Here is an 18,281-nt window from a genome sequence, read left to right on the forward strand (position 1 = left end):
ACTGGGGCACATGCAAAACTTCCTATAGTTTAGCGATAGGAGCTAGTGTGGAAGTGTGAAACACTGACACTGTAATGTCTACAATGCCACAGCTAATTGTCATTCAGCTCAGCTGTATGAATATATTCACCTACTAGTATGATATAAACAGCAGGGTGACAGAGTAGGGTATCAGTGAGCTAAGGTAAAAGGCTGAAGATACATTAGCTAGACAGAGAGATAGTATATCATTCATACAGGTAGAAGCCAGAGAGAAGCTAATTGCTTTTTCAGGAGCTGGTGTGACACAGACATGTCACTTCTAAGATAATTAGAATAGAAAAAAAAATAGGAGATATTGTGCGGATAGGGGAGCAATCATATGGAAGTTTAGATGAATGGGGCTTTATGTTGTCCCTTGTGAAGATATATAGAAAACATTTAGAGTGTTTTGAAGAATTATAATTTGGATAGAGAGATGTCATTTATTGGATATAACCCTGTGTTACCTCCAGTGATAGAATCGGTGGTCTACCTGCTAAAGTAATTTTGCAATACGAGTTATACACCATTTACCTAATACTTTTGAACTGGCATTTTAATGACCCTGAGCTGGAGCACCGCCCTCAAAGTAAAGCCCATCAAGAGAACTCTGGAAGAGGACGCCCCTGTAGGGATCACCTCAGGGCTTTCCCTCTGGAAAATTCCACTGGGGATAGAGCAAGTGTGCTCCCGTAGGGAACAAAGCAAGATGGAAGACACAATGCATTCTCCCTGCCACACACCTCTCCCCCAGTACCCTGGCCCTAGACTGACCACTTCTCCCTGCTCCACCACGCTCAGCCTTCTTGGCTACATCAACCCAGAATCCATGCAGCATGCTCAGTATGGTCTGAAAGATGAAGGACAGTGCCATAGAAGCAGCTCCCCACTCTTTCTTCATGAGAGTAGGAGATGTGTGCGTGAAGGGTCCACTCCATAAATTGAGGTAGGTGGGATGATCCCACCCCACATCATTGCCTACTCAAAGGGTGAAACCCTGTCTTGGTTTTCATTCCTAGAAATTCTGCCTCTGGTATTGAATTGCTTGAACTAAAATACAGTAAGATAATTAGCAACAGGAAAATTAAGTATTACCAGGGCATTAAGTAAACATGGGTACCAGATGATAAATGCAATCCCCATTCACTTCAAAGCACGGGAGAATGTAGAATATAACAGGTAATTAGCATAATTGCACATGCACACTGGACAGATCCTCTTGCAAATGGACCCAAATACCCAGGTGCCTGCCCAAATGCCTGATTTGCATGTGCAGCCCTGTAATTTCGCATTCAATGTGGGCATGCAGAGTGTGCATGTACAAATGTATGAGGACCTCCACTTACTGAAAATCGTGCCCTAAATGTTTTGGGGAAAAAGATCATAGTGAGCTCTCTCCCCCCCCCCGCAACCTGGCCCCACACCCGTCAGCCCCCTTTGGCAGGCAGATCTCAGATTTTCAGCCAAATAGGCTTAGTTGTTTCTCTCAGACAGACAGCTCCACTATGGAGCTTTAAATTAGGAGCTCTCTCGGGGGCAGGGTGAGGGTGGAAGAAGAGGGGATATATAAGATCTCTGAGCCAGTCTAGGAGAGCCTGTTCCCAATGCCCAGCAATTGGAGGTACTACATGCATAGCACCTCTTGATGTATTTCCCCAAGAGGCAGACTAGATGGCAGTCAGGACTGGGGGCAAGAGAGAATCCTAGACTCTGATCCAAGACAATGGATGGTTTGAGCAGTCAGGAAAAAGCTACAAGTCCCCTATCCCAGTGGCTCTCAACCTTTTCAGACTATTGTAACCCTTTCAGGAGTCTGGTTTGTCTTGTGTACCCCAAATTTCACCTCACTTAAAAACTACTTGCTTATAAAAATCAGACAAAAATATGAAGTGTCACAGCACACTATTATTGAAACACTGCTTCCTTTCTCATTTTTACTATAATATAAATATTGTACTTACATTTCAGTGTATAGTATATAGAGCAGTATAAAAAAGTCATTGTCCGTATGAAGTTTTAGTTTGTACTGACTTACTTCATTAGTGCTCTTTATGTAGTCTGTTGCAAAACTAGGCAAATATCTAGATGAGTTGATGTACCCATGGACAACCTCTGCGTAGCTCCAGGAGTATGTGTACCCCTAGTTGAGAACCACTGCCCTACACTCTTCAACATCTTAGAGTCCCTGGAACCAAGATTTTTCCTTGGTTCGGCCCAGAGTTTACAGGGGAATTAGGTAACAGTAAACTACATTATACTAATTAGGATTAAATCAGCTCTTTGTTTCTATTATAAAATGTATATTTAACCAGTAATGGCACAATGTTTGAATTTATCAATGCTGCAGAAGTACAGAATTCAAACCACTTTATATCCCTCCCTTCTCTAGGCTGTGTCATGTAAAGTCCTCCACTGGGCTGCTGCCCAAGGAGTCCTTAGTTAATTGAATATAATTATTCAGCATCCTACTTTCAAATGCTAGAGCAGTTTCTCCTCTTCTTGTAACCCAATATGACTGAAAGCCCCAATTGTTGTCCGAGACGTAATTCTTTCCTCTTCGGTACATTTCCTTCCATAATAATGCAGCACCTTGCAGGGTGTTGATGATCTTTAAATATAGTGCATGATGATGAGCTAAGTTAGTAATGGAAGGTGGTTAAAGAAATTCCTTTAAAATGTGAATAGATCTTCACTCAAGGATGAAGATGATGAGCATTCAGAGCTTCTCTTTCTATTGTTAGCCATAAATAAACTAACAAGGCAGTCAACTAGCATGTTCATGCTGACCTGACATTGACAAACTGGTAAAAAGCAGGAGGGTAAAGGAGGATGGTTTTCACTGAAACAGAGCCCTCAGATATAAATAATTGTCTCTCAGGGCTGAGGGAAACTCTTAATCTGTTTGGAACATCTAGATAACCAGTTGGTGTTGCATTGCCTCTTAAGAGGTCTCCTGTCTCATTTTAAAAGATCAAGCATTTATGTAAAACAGATGAAAATAAAACATGAGGCTTTTCAAATACTTAAAATCATTAGAGACAGAGTGCTTTAGCCGACCACACCACTCACAGCTGACTGAGCCACAAACATTAACAGGCATAAGTAACTTCACTACCCCTCAATATGTTCTGTTGTGAACTAAATTGGGGGAGAGTTTCTTTAAGCATCTAGTACTTGACACTCCAGTGCAACATCAGCAGTTAGCAGCCCAGCAGCTAGACCTAATTCACCTCTTTGGGAAATACTCTTTCCAGAGTAGAGATACTAAGCCACATGCAATATATAAGAGCTGATGTTTCCTGGAGCAGACATGTCACACTACAGAAGTCCTGGCAGATGTTGCTGTAAGTGCTACGAAGAGTTTTAGACCTTAATCCATCTGAGCACTACAGCATATGCTCAACTTTAAGCAAGTGAGTGGTCCCATGGACTTCAATGGGAGTGCTCACTTGCTGAAAGTGAGCATGTCCTTAAGTACTCTGCTAGATCATGGCCTAAGAAATAGAAAAGGGCAACTTCCTTTGCATCTACTGGATACAGTGTATGATATACACTTGGACATAGCACTAATACCATGGTGTTGCTAGGATTATCTTTAGCCATTTCCCACTTCTACCTTCTTGGCCCTCCCCACTTTTTTTTTTTTTTTTTTTTTTTTTGGGTTTTTTGACTTTGTTTCAGAAATCTCCTGTTAAATAGCCTGTCCAAATCCAGCTATCAGAAGCTTATTCTTACCCAAGCCAGGAGTCCCCAAGCCTCTCCCTAACAATGGGAAATTCTCCTTCAGATAGTTCCTTGTAGGTCTCCTGTGTTGATGGGAGAGAGAACGTTCCTGTTCCTACATCAATAGACAACAATTACTCAGGGCTGTTAGGGGGCTTATTCCTTCACCCACTTCCTTCCCTGGTCTTTCTCGCATGAACAGAGAGCAAGAATACCCGAAGTCCAAAGGTGCAAACAATTCGATGTTTATTGGGGTGAACTTCCAGCAAGCCTGATTCCAGTTTCCTTCCTTAGTGTCCCTCTTCCCAGCTCTGACACCACAGAGCCTTACACCTGTGTCCCTGTTCCCATTCCTGCCCTTTAGCAAAACATGATTCCAATTTCCCCACCCTCATTCCCTGTTCCCATTTCCCCCACCCACACACACACACACACCCCTTCCTGATTGACTGCAGACTATATAGTAAAACTTGAGTTCTGCTTTGCTATACCTTAACCAATCATTTTCCTGAAATTTAACTAACCAATCCTAACATATTGTAACATGATTAGGTAACCAATTATATCCTACCACCTTAATTAGTTTACACCCAGCAAAATTAATTATACAGGAGACAGGAACAATCACAGAACCAGACAGAGATTATACAGACAAACAATAGCAAAGTGGGAACTATAATGACAAAACAATCCAGAAGTGAGGATTTCACATCCCAGCTATTGATAAGTGAGTTCTTGCCAGACAGGGTGCTATCAAACTAAGTTACCTTTTACATTTTCTTGGCACTTCCCTTTCTCTGGAGGTGATAGGCACTATCAGGACAGGATTGTATTCCTAACAGCCCAATAGCACCTTATTTCAATGTGACTAGTTTGGAATGTGAGGATGTGACCGGTCGCTTCCCAGCTTATGGCTGCCTTTGTTGCTTAGCCAAAGGCCTTAGCCTAAGAACAGGGCCTCAGACTGTCACAGTAAGAGAAGGCCCTTACACCGGCAGACAGTGATTTTGAGTCTCTCTTTTATACCTCTATAACCAGCTAAGTGATAAGAATACACCTAAATTCTTAGAGTGCAGGCCTTTACATCTATATCCTAACAAGGGCAAATGGGTTTGTCCATGGTAACAAACGATATTATTTCATAGTGTTTCTTCCTTTAATTATTGATTTGAACTGTTTTTTATCTTAAGTGTCAACGTACATCCAAAGTCTTTCCTTTAGGTTTTATTAATCTGTATCCCTCCTTTTCAGTCATTTACCTCTCTCCCACTTTCCATTCTACCTTGGAAGGAGCTTTTATTAGAGCTGTGTCTCAAGCAGAGAGCCCAGAGTAAAGGACAGTGTGTTCTTTCACCACTCCAGAGAACACCAGTGGCTCCAGGAACCACAAGTGCCTCCCTCCCTTCGGCCCCTTGTTCCCATAGGGTCGTCATTCACTGCTGTCATATACAAATGGTAAATTACTACCCCCCTTTACAATCTACTCTTACTGGTGTGTTTTGGGTGGGAGGATGGGGGGCAAGCTAAAGCTCCATCCATCCCCCCCACCCATTTTGTGCCCACCTGCTGCAGTGGGGAAGTAAGTGGGTACACAGTGCCAATTAACCCTGCACACCCAGACCCAAGGTTCAGGTAGCCAGCACTATGGTGTAAGGGATGTTCTTTGCTCTTTCTTACTCCTCTGCATGGGTGCGTGGCGTGTCTCACAATCTAGCTCTTAGTGAGTACTATATCAGCCATGAGGATGGGGGAGGTGGATTATTTTTCCTTTACCTCTTTTTCTAAATAGAAAAAAAGTTTCCCTTTGTACTCAAAGGTGTTTGTCCTTGTTCCAGTGAAAAGAGGCTATGTTTTAATCGGGCTTCTGTCCTAATTCCAGGCTAACAAACAAACAAAAAAAGAAGTCGGTTATACTTCTAAGCACACCAGCATGTACCAATTAACAGGAATGAACTTTTGCATTCAAGAAATCCAAATTCCTTTTGCCCTCCTGTGAAAGCCAGAAGTAAGTTTCCCTTGCATTTGACTTTGTCTTGGCACAGTAGATGCACTCATGTGTCACATAAATGCACAAATGGTGGAAATGCAATGGCTCATCAAAATCATCACCCGTTTGCTTGATCAGCCTCTTGAATAGAAAGATGGGATGCTTCTAAAGAGCACTACAGACTTAATTCAGACTAGTGTCTTTTCCTGAGCAGATGCCTTTTTTGGTTGGCATGCCCCTCTTCCAAGTAGTGATTATGGGAGCTCATTTCAGGTCTGGATGAGATCTGATTTTTGGGACTTAATTTACTGAGTTGCCAGTAAATGCTCTCTCACTGAGGATTCTCATTTTCTTCTTCCCTTCCCCATATTTTTAATCTTATGAGCAATGCCATGCTTATTCCATTCGTTTGCACTCGTGGCAACCTAGGAGACGGGGGGAAAACATTTATTATCTGCTCATTTCTTTCAGTTCAGACAGTTTCCCTCTTCCTCGCCTCTTGAATTCTGTCAAGAGGTTCCCTGTATCAACGTATAAGGATGTAAATCTTCTGGGAGGGGAAGAGGGGACAGAGCTTGGCTAGCTAGAGGATGTTATAACAGCTTTTGATTGGTTACTGCCTGCATAAGGAGGGCTACTGTTGGTCTGCACTGATAGAAAGCAGAACTGAAAGAAAAGTACAATTTCTAAGGTCGACATAAAATGAAAATATGTACAGGGAAAATAATTAGTAGCCCGATTTTCCGAGGTGCCAAGCATGTACAATTCATTCACATTAGTGGCCTGCAGAGGTGCTCAGTACCTCTCAAAAAATCAGGCCTTGAGTGCACAATACCAGACACACTATACTGTAATTACCAACCATTTCACTGATGACTACAGATAAACTGTCACTGAGTTCTCTTCATAACTACTACAGAGTCTGTATGTAATGTTTTCCATCTTCTTCAAGGGCATGATAAGAGTTACATTAATGTATATCAGATGCCCGGTATGGAAAATTTATGACCCTGATATCGGATACTGTGTCAGAATAATAGGATGCTTCAGATACTTATCTCAAGTACATACAACTGCTGTTAAGAAGTCTGAACTAGCAACTCACATTGCTTACAGTCCAGTATCCTCGACAATGAGAAAAAAAAGAGTGTCCCTGGCTTTCTTTAAAAAGAGAGGTACAATCTGACTGATCAAACAGCTAGCTGAACTCAGCACAATGAACAATTCATTCACTAAAAGAAAAGGAGGACTTGTGGCACCTTAGAGACTAACCAATTTATCTGAGCATAAGCTTTCGTGAGCTACAGCTCACTTCATCAGATGCATCCAGTGGAAAATACAGTGGGGAGATTTTATATACACAGAGAACACGAAACAATGGGTGTTATCATACACACTGTAAGAAGAGTGAATTTATTCACTGAATTTATACCTTTTTTCCTAGTTGTGAATTGAAAAGAACAGACTGTTTTTTCCCCAAATAAGCTCATTTTTATTATGACTGGTTTAGGTTTTTCAGCCTCTGAATGGTTACTGCCAGCATTGATAGATTATATATTTGCCATTTTAAATTCAAGCCACTCTGAATAGATGCACAGGGGCCATAATATGTTCCTTTTCCCTGACTGATGAGCACCACTCTTAGAAACAGCTTTCTGATATGAATACTTGCCATTACGATTACAGTATTATCCTGGTTCCACTTACCATCTTCTGTGCTGAGGGACCAGCTGTCCCTTAGCACAATGCAGCAGCTCTGATTGGCTGGAGGTGGGTGATGGCAGCCAATTAGATCAGGATTTCCCTGTAAATTGGGGATTTTCCTGGTACAAAGTCAGAAATCTGTAATCTGCAGGTTTCCGCCATAGGGTTGACAGGTCTGGGAGGGAAAATTAAAAAGGGATCACATCATATTCTTATATGGAACTAGTTTTAACTGATACTCGTTAAAAAAAAATTCTAAGTTGTGAACACAGCAAACCTAAGTAATCATGTGGATCACAATACTGTTCCCCTCATTTTCCCTTCCATTGGTTGTCACATCTGGGCTTTGATTAGGTAGCCATCTTTTTGAGCCAGTCTACATATGCATTTGTACAGCACCTAGAGAAATGAAGCTCCCAACCTAACTGGGACTCTAAGTGGTGCCTTCACCATTTTCATAATAATGCAGTTTCCTTCACACAAAACTTTTACTTTGTACAGGGACTCAAGTTCTCCTCAGAGCCTATGGCAAAATTTTCAGCACATACAAGTGATCAAAACTTCCAACAATGTAATTATACATGTTAAAGTGAAACAGCGCTATGCATCTCCTTGCTCCGACATTTCCAGTCTCCCCCACCTCCCAATTCCTTGCCCAGCGAATTCCAGTATCCCCTACAGCTCAACTCACAGTTCCTGTTTCTCTTTCCCTCCCTGTCAGTTCCAGTTTAAACCCCCTAGCCCCAAATTCCTTGTCCTAATCTACATCCCCCACCCCACCCCCAACCACAGATCTGGCTCATCCCCTCTGCATTCAAGTCAGGTTTCCTTCTTCATGCTGCCAGAAGGCTTGTCCACATGAATGTTTTGTTCATGACAAGATGGGGTGTGACTCTACCTGGCTCCAGCCTGGGGTGGATTAAACCTCTGTGTGTACCCTGATTCTGCACATTAACAGTTCATTAATGTGCTTTGATCTAGTCCTATTTCAAAAGTAGTCTAAATCAGTGATCTGGGCATGTGCTTAAGGATAGAAAGATTAAGGGGAAGGAAGATTATTGTTATGCTGTTAATGCATTGTAAACCTCTGTAACTGTTGTAACTCACGAAACAGGAAAAGACGCATTAAGATAAAGGGCTTCTCCTGCGTACAAGATGGCCAATTAAAGTCAAATGGGGCATTGTGTAGTCTCAAAGGAGAGAGGCCCTGTGATTGCATTCCAAATTCCCTGCAGGAAGAAGAAACCTACGCGAACTCATTCCATCAGTTTGGGCTCTTGAGCGGAGAGGATAAAAATCCCGGACGTAGAGAAACTGAATCTCTCCTGTCGTCTGGACTCTGAGGGGCAAAAATTCTTAAACATACACAAAGAGATCCCCAGGCTGCTTGGCATGGGTCAGCCCTGAAAGACATTTTGAATTGACAGATTACTACAACTCTGTCACTGTTTGAATCACACACAGAAACTCATTTGGGTATAAAGGCTTGCTTGCTTGAACCTGTAAATAACTTATTTCTTTTTTCTAGTTAATAAACCTTTAGATAATTACAGAATTGGCTACAGGCATTGTATTTGGTGTGAAATCCAAGGTAGAAATTGACCTGGTAGCTTCTTGGGACTGGGAGCAACCTGAATATTTTGTGATCTTCAGTATAAGTGACCACTTACCAGATAGCCCAGTATGCCTGGGTGGCAAGAGAGACTGGCATGTTCAACCGGACTGTCTGTGACTCTATTAATTATAAAACGATTGTAGTACTTTGGGAGTTCACATTTGTTACTTGGTTGGTGAAATCTAATTATAGGGATTGGAGTGTCTGCTTTTTGACAGGCTGTCCTGAGGTTGGCACTCTTGGTCATGAACTACTGCAAACAGCATGGCAGAAACTAAATGTAAAATATTTCCTATTAGTCTTCAGGTCTTCCCATAATTATTAGAGATATTAACTCCTTTTTGTAGGGATGAATTCAGGTCCCAAAGCTCAGGAGTGTTCAAATAAGTGGCTCTGGCTTGCGCATCCCTCAAATGTTTAGGTAACTTCTAATTCTAGAAATGATATTATCTCCTTGAAGGGAATGCCTAAAGTACCAGGATGTGATCATATCAGGGCATGGTAAAGAGGAGGCAGGGCATGGCCAGTGTTTGCATGGATCCATATCTGCCACAGCAGAGTGGCATTGGGGAAGTTGAAGATTTTATTCCCCCTGAACGCTGAAGAATGCCACTGAACTTTATACAAGTTTGGTATCAGCCTCCATATAATTCTTTGGGTGGCCTGTGCCTACATGTCATGCAAACTGTTTGCGGAAGCACAAATATTATATGACAAACGATCTGTTTTGCAGTCATTGATCCTAATCTATTATTTGTAAAGTACTGTTTGATCTTTACCCTGCAAAGTAAGAGAAATTTAAATGAATGAGTCAGTCTTTGTCATTCTTACCTCACAGGCACAGTATATAACTTGCTGCCCCATAGTCTCGGTGAAGAAGCTGAAGTGCTGCGACTGGCAAGGACACCGGAAAGTAATTTGAGAGATGTTACCTAAGACAGTGCTGATGAGGTTGAGTGTGAACTCGGCACACACCATGATTCCATGTGTAAGCACCTCTCTCTCTTCTCTGATTAGGCCTTTTCAGTTAACTTACAAGGGAACAAAATACTTGGGAGCTTTGCAAAATATGCCAGGTCATTTCAAAGGGGATTCTGTTTTATTTCAGATCTGCAGGTCACCTGAGATTATTTAGCATTTGTAGTGCGTGTCAAGAAAATATAGTCCTAGTTCTGAACCCCCTGTGCATACAAGTAGTCCCATCGACTTCAATAAGGCTATATACACAAGTAAGGGTTTCCAGAATCATGCTCAAAATTTGTTGTGTATTGTTGTAATGGCATGGTACCCACCTCTTGTGAGCACCTGTACTGGTCAGATGCATCTGCGGTCTTTAAAATAGTCCCAGCCCTGGTATCAGGCTGGGCTACTAAGTAGCTCAGTTCCACTTCTGGGGGTTTATTGCTGTCTCATTGTAGGCCAGTTCCCCAGTGACCTATGGGGGGGACCCAGGCCCACCCACTACTCTAGTCCCCAGCCCAGTGACCCTAAGAATAGCAGTTGCATCACCATGTCCCTTTAGCAAAACCGCCTTCAATCCCTGGACCACAACCCCAGCCTTTGCCAAAGTTTAACCCTTATCTCAGGGGTTCACCCTTACCTCAGCCAGGGGCTCTTCCTCACTGCCCTGGTTCCTGCCAGCACTGAGCTGTCCATGGTGCTGCAGTTCCCTTTAGCTAGCCAGGAGCACCATCTACAAACCTCTAGCTCCAGCAAGGACCTGAGTGCCTCTAGCTCTGCAGCTCCTTTTATATGGTCCTCCTGGGCCCTGATTGGCTGCTCCCTGCAGCCACTCTAGGCTGCTTGGAGGACTCCTCTACTGCTCCTTTCCTGGGACAGGTGTGGCAGGACCCTGAGACCTCCAGCAAGGGGCCTCTGGGCCTAGTCCACCCCATCACAATCATATTAAATGTAAACTTTATATTTCTAAATACAGTCCCCAAAGGATCAAATTCTGACTTTAAGCAACAGCCCTTTGTTGTGGGTGGGGCAAAGCTTCCCTACATCAGCAGGAGCCTGCAGAAACATTGTAGAAAGGAACTATGCCTCAGAGCATTCCTGAGGAGTGAAGCAGCCAAATCACTGTTGAAGAGAGTGGAGCATATATTTACTTCCACCCTGGCCCACCTACTCCAGCTAATAAGGTCAAAGGCAGCGGAGCCTCAGCTCTCCACCTTGTCCTCTTTTGTAGACATATACCAAGAGCTTGTTCATTAAAGTGAACGGCCCTCACACTGAGCTCCAGCAGCAATGCTAGCTCAACAAAGTCCTTTCGCTCCTGAGCAAATGGAAACCCAACATGCCTGGGCCCAGTACAAACAGAAGTGGTGTCCTTGTGCTCACTCCTCACACACTTGTGTAGGAGCTGACCACAATCTAGCCCTAAATGTATTCATGAAATAAGAAAGGCTCCAAGTCAAGCACATTTTCCCTTATGTTTTTTAAGGTCTAAGGGCCCTATTTTCCTCTTGCTAAACAAATGTAACATAGGAAGGGGGGAAAACAGATTTTTCTCTTAAATGTTTCATGTCTCCACGATCTGAACAATTACTGCTTATTGCTGGCTCCCCTGTGATTTCAACTTCTCCTCAGGGAGGAAAGAATTTCTGACAACTCAGATGCCTGGATTCTGATTCCTGTGTTTTGACAAAAGTGACACAAATGTGCAACTCAGAAACTAGGATAAAATGTGCAACTCAGAAATTAGGATGATTCTATTTAGACTGAGGAGGGCTTTCCTAATTCAGCATGTACAAGTGAACAGTGAGCTAAAAGTTTACTGAATGAAGAAGAACAGCAAGAGAGAAAGATAACTAGCCCTAGCCAGGAATGGAAAAGCCACACATGGTGCAAGTTCTCTCACACAGAACACTTCAGCTGGTGTAGCTGCAGTTCTCAAGACTACAGTTCTCACCTTCTCCTGAGCCCAATAGCATCACAAATGATCTGGTGGTTTTAGGGCAGACAAATAACTGCTCTGTCGGACACAGCTTCCTGAACTGTGGTCTTTGGACCACTGTTATTTCAAAGAATGCTGACTAGTCACATGATTCTGGCTCCTTCCTTATTTTAAGTTCCTAAATATCATTAAAGGGTAGTGAGACATGTAACATGGTTAATGGTAGTTTCCAAGGTAAGCAATTGCTAAAGTTGTTGCAGGGATGTTATGTAATTGTAAATGGGTTAGGAAGTGATCCATACAATCACAAATGGAAAGGGAGAGGATCCTGGAATATGATAAGAATGAGTAAGGTGCTGGACTAGTACTCAGGAGATCTGGATTTACTTCCCAGCTCTGATCCACCACAGTCCACCTGGCTGACCTTGGGCAAGTCACTTAACCACTCTCTGCCAGAATTCACCATCTGTAAAATGGAATTAATAATGCTATCTTTCTCCCATCTTTTGTTTGTCTTGTCTATTTAGATGGTAAGCTCTTTGGGGCAGGGACAGTCTTACTGTGTGTGTGTACAAAGCCTAGCACAATGGAGTCCCAATTTTTGTTGGTATCACTAGGTGATGTCATCATAGAAATTATATATAATCTCTGGATTGATTAGTGGTTCATACTGTGAAAAGTTTGCATATACCTATGTTAGCTTGAACACTGGTATTGTATATTGTTTGTGATCTACAATTTCCTTGTTCCCTCAAGGAAATGAGCTGTTTATTTCATGAAACTAACCATGTTGGGTTAACATTTTAACTAATATAAATACAAAATAAAAGTATGATATCAGCTCACCTCAGCTGTGGTAAGTGCACCCTCCTGGGGCAGGGGAGTAGGTGACTATGATTCTGTAGTTGTGTTAATGTTACCACACTGTTGTAACCTCAGTACCCCAGAGGCCTGGCAGTGGAATTAAGTGCAAGAATTAGTACAGTGTGAATCTGGGTTAGGGTTCTGTTAATAAGCAGTATTAAACCTATACTTGCATGTGTATGCACGTATGCCTTACATTAGACAGCTCAGGTTATGCTTCTTCCCTGCCAAGATAGATGTCTTCCCTGGGGCTGCTCATGCGGCCATTGGTTCTGTCTGAGTCGCCACTCCACAGCATTCTTCAGTGTATGGAGCTCAAAGTGGGTGAGACTTGCCCTCAATTGCTCTTATTCAACCTGACTTAAGCAGGGTGGCACCAGCATAACCGAGAGCAGAATTTCCCCAGATCTTTAAAGGGGTGTTGTCATTACTGTAATGAGATCCTGTGTGAACCATGATTAAGATTTTAATTTATTCTGAATGCATTTGGTATGAAGACCTCAATTCCTTTGCAAGGGTAAGGGCTACTGAAAAACACCAGTCACCAATCCTTTTGCAAATTAATTAAATGCTTCTTTATTCAAACAATTTTCCACAGCTATAATTAATTCTGGGAGAGACAGGGAAAAAAATTAACGAACAGAGAAAAAGAAAAGGAAATTAACAAGAACAAGAAACAGGAGCAATTAAAATGAGCTGTCTCCAGTTGTCGGCTGAGCTCCTTCCTTCTCCCTCCATTTCTGCTTCTCTTGAATGCTGCTCTTGATAGCAGCTCTAAGTAATTTTGATTTTCTCATAAAGCAACTTTCTGGTGACATTAAATAAAGTGGGAAGGAGGCTTGTAATAAAAGTATTGTTGACTGTAGCAAAGACTGCTGCACCTTACAGTAAATTCAGGTGCTATCCCTGGTCTCCTCTCTTTAGGAAACAAACCAGACATGCCAAACCTGTGGGGAAAAAACACAGAAATTGGGCTGGTTTTTGGCTTAATTGGCTTGTGAGTTGCTTGTTGGCTAGTTTTTGGCTTGTAGCTTCTTTTTTCTGATCAGCTCCTAGCAAGCAGGGGCAAAGGTGGGGGGGGGGGAGAGAGAGTCAGGGGTGCACAGTGGGCCCACCACAGTCCCAGACTGAACGCCGTGGTAGCACATAGAGTGTTGGGGTTCTTAGGGATTGGCTTGTTTTGACCCTGTTTTGAAAGGGGATTAGCTTGATTTCTGGCTTACTGTGAAAGTCGGGGTGCTTATTTACCGCATGAAAGTTGGCAACTGTGAAACAAACTCTTCATGGAACCATAAAAATTAGAGCTAGAAAACGCCAGCTGTCATCTAATCCATCCCCCTCTCCCCCCAAAGCAAAAAGAAAAATGACTTTACCTGAAAATTAATACAGCCAGACTGTATTAGAGCAAAAAGATAAACCATTAATCCACTAAGAAGCAGCCCTTGATCATTTTGATGTCTTTAATATTACCCATTGATATCTGCTGTCATTGCTACAACTAAAAAAACCCTTAAAGCTATGAATAGACCCTGTCTTTGTTTTAATTAATCCCTTCTATCTATTTGATAAGATTCATAAATTTTATTGCTCCATTTTCTGAATGTTCATATGGTCTGTTTGATGACCCCAGAGGGTAGGACTTCTGGCGTAATGCTCCTGAAGATAATATAAAAGAGTTGGATCATCAAAAATTGCTATCTAAAACAATTCCTGAATAGAAGTGCTAATGGTTCCCAGGATTAAAGTTACTAAAGATCGATGTATAGCGTGCCTTTGTACTTTGTTTCTATCACATTGTATAGTTCAATCCAATCACTCTTGGAGAAAAGTTCCCTTTTCTCATTAAGTCTGCATTTCACACAAATTACACAGCAGTGTAGTAATCAGAAATGGGAGGGTTTTTTTATTCTTTCCTTTTCACTAAAACAAGAATGAGTAGTGGACTCTGCTTCCCCTTTTTTTTTTTTAATAAAGAACAAAGGCCTTGTCATAGGATAAACTCAGCAATCTCTATAGTAAAGCAGACTAATATTTAAAAGATGTGTGAGAATTTGGGGGATCTCATTTTTTTTCCCCCCCGATCTTGCAAAGGGATAGTTTTTGCCGTTGGTTTCCCCTGGCTGTTTCTCACATCTCATTGCTGAGAAATGAGAAAGTAAAAATACAGCTGAGATAACTGTGAATCAAACTTCTTGCTGAAGGGGACTTTTAACTCACGACACACCCTTTGCTTTTGGTTTATGCCCACAAAACAACATATACTGACAGACCACTTAACACAGAGTGTCTAAAAGACTCCCAAGTGGGCTTTGGAGTGCACTAAAGGGAGAAGACTAAAGAGTGAATGACAATTAAAAGGGACTTTGTCAAAGCTGTCTGAGCCTTTTTATCTTGACACATGCTTTATATTAAAACCCTTGGGTGGCTTAGCGCATATATTCATTGAGGGAGGAAAAAAGAGCTTGGCTCTTGACAGGCTTCTAAATCATACGTTAGGCAAATAATTCCCCACTATGATCGACGTAGCATCGCTCTAAACTTTGCAATTAATGAAATGTAAGAAAACAATTGTAAGAAGGAAAATATTATGACTGTTGTTCAGAAAATCTCTTTTTAGTCATTTTTTGTTTTGGTATTTTCCAAATGTAACATTTCTGACCTAAGATGAATGAACCTAAAGGTTTAACTTCAAAGTACCACTATCTTCAGGACTAAAAAGCTGGTTTAAAATTAACATGACTGAAGCACTTGATTTAGCAAACTGGCTTTCCCATTGCAATCTCTGAGAGCAAACTGTGCATATTTTCTTTTTCTTGTCAATTTATGATCATTGGAATTGGCCTTTCCTCCATAGAGAGTGACATGTTGTGACTTTCTGGGATCGTTCCGGTGTCAGTGGGGTGGTAGATGAACATTGTAATTGGGGAAACTCTGATCTAAACACAATTACCTGGGATTCAGGTAATTCTCCCCTGTGGAATTCTTAGGAACTATTTTTCACAAAGTGGCCACTTTTCTGCACATGTAGGTGGTAGGAGTTACAAATGCCAATCCCCTTTGCTCAGACGGAAGGACTTCAGGAAAGCAGACTTCGACTCCCTCAGGGAGCGGATGGGTAGGATCCCCTGGGGGACTAACATGAAGGGGAAAGGAGTCCAGGAGAGCTGGCTGTATTTCAAGGAATCCCTGTTGAGGTTACAGGGACAAACCATCCCGATGAGTCGAAAGAATAGTAAATATGGCAGGCGACCAGCTTGGCTTGATGGTGAAATCCTAGCGGATCTTAAACATAAAAAAGAAGCTTACAAGAAGTGGAAGGTTGGACATATGACCACGGAAGAGTATAAAAATATTGCTCGGGCATGTAGGAATGAAATCAGGAGGGCCAAATCGCACCTGGAGCTGCAGCTAGCAAGAGATGTCAAGAGTAACAAGAAGGGTTTCTTCAGGTATGTTGGCAACAAGAAGAAAGCCAAGGAAAGTGTGGGCCTCTTACTGAATGAGGGAGGCAACCTAGTGACAGAGGATGTGGAAAAAGCTAATGTGCTCAATGCTTCTTTTGCCTCTGTCTTCACTAACAAGGACAGCTCCCAGACTGCTGCGCTGGGCATCGCAACATGGGGAGTAGATGGCCAGCCCTCTGTGGAGAAAGAGGAGGTTAGGGACTATTTAGAAAAGCTGGACGTGCACAAGTCCATGGGGCCGGACGAGTTGCATCCAAGAGTGCTAAAGGAATTGGCGGATGTGATTGCAGAGCCATTGGCCATTATCTTTGAAAACTCGTGGCGAACGGGGGAAGTCCCAGATGACTGGAAAAAGGCTAATGTAGTGCCAATCTTTAAAAAAGGGAAGAAGGAGGATCCTGGGAACTACAGGCCAGTCAGCCTCACCTCAGTCCCCGGAAAAATCATGGAGCAGGTCCTCAAGGAATCAATCCTGAAGCACTTACACGAGAGGAAAGTGATCAGGAACAGTCAGCATGGATTCACCAAGGGAAGGTCATGCCTGACTAATCTAATCGCCTTCTATGATGAGATTACTGATTCTGTGGATGAAGGGAAAGCAGTGGATGTATTGTTTCTTGACTTTAGCAAAGCTTTTGACACGGTCTCCCACAGTATTCTTGTCAGCAAGTTAAAGAAGTATGGGCTGGATGAATGTACTATAAGGTGGGTAGAAAGTTGGCTAGATTGTCGGGCTCAATGGGTAGTGATCAATGGCTCCATGTCTAGTTGGCAGCCGGTGTCAAGTGGAGTGCCCCAGGGGTCGGTCCTGGGGCCGGTTTTGTTCAATATCTTCATAAATGATCTGGAGGATGGTGTGGATTGCACTCTCAGCAAATTTGCGGATGATACTAAACTGGGAAGAGTGGTAGATACGCTGGAGGCAGAGATAGGATACAGAGGGACCTAGACAAATTGGAGGATTGGGCCAAAAGAAACCTGATGAGGTTCAATAAGGATAAGTGCAGGGTCCTGTACTTAGGACGGAAGAACCCAATGCACAGCTACAGACTAGGGACCGAATGGCTAGGCAGCAGTTCTGTGGAAAAGGACCTAGGGGTTACAGTGGACAAGAAGCTGGATATGAGTCAGCAGTGTGCCCTTGTTGCCAAGAAGGCCAATGGCATTTTGGGATGTATAAGTAGGGGCATAGCGAGCAGATCGAGGGACGTGATCGTTCCCCTCTATTCGACATTGGTGAGGCCTCATCTGGAGTACTGTGTCCAGTTTTGGGCCCCACACTACAAGAAGGATGTGGATAAATTGGAGAGAGTCCAGCGAAGGGCAACAAAAATGATTAGGGGTCTGGAACACATGACTTATGAGGAGAGGCTGAGGGAACTGGGATTGTTTAGTCTGCAGAAGAGAAGAACGAGGGGGGATTTGATAGCTGCTTTCAACTACCTGAGAGGTGGTTCCAAGGAGGATGGATCTAGACTGTTCTCAGTGGTAGCAGATGACAGAATGAGGCGTAATGGTCTCAAGTTGCAGTAGGGGAGGTTTAGGTTGGCTATTAGGAAAAACTTTTTCACTAGGAGGGTGGTGAAACACTGGAATGCGTTACCTAGGGAGGTGGTAGAATCTCCTTCCTTGGAAGTTTTTAAGGTCAGGCTTGACAAAGCCTTGGCTGGGATGATTTGATTGGGGATTGGTCCTGCTTTGAGCAGGGGGTTGGACTAGATGACCTCTTGAGGTCCCTTCCAACCCTGATATTCTATGATTCTATGATTCTAAGGCAGGTTGGTCTGGAGGAATAGCAGAGTTGGAGTCTGGAAGCCTCAGATTCTAATCCAAGTCCTGCCACTGACTTGCTGTGTGGCCTCTTAAAGAAGTAATGTCATCTCTCTGCCTCAGTTTCCCTCACTTTTAAAATAGGGATATTTTTATCTTCGGTACTAAGTTACCATTTAGTCATGAAGAGATGTTGTGAGCTTAGAGAGGACCTGAACCATTTAAGTGCTCCCA

The sequence above is a fragment of the Natator depressus genome, chromosome 5, assembly GCF_965152275.1.
Source record: "Natator depressus isolate rNatDep1 chromosome 5, rNatDep2.hap1, whole genome shotgun sequence".
NCBI classification, from domain to species: domain Eukaryota; kingdom Metazoa; phylum Chordata; order Testudines; family Cheloniidae; genus Natator; species Natator depressus.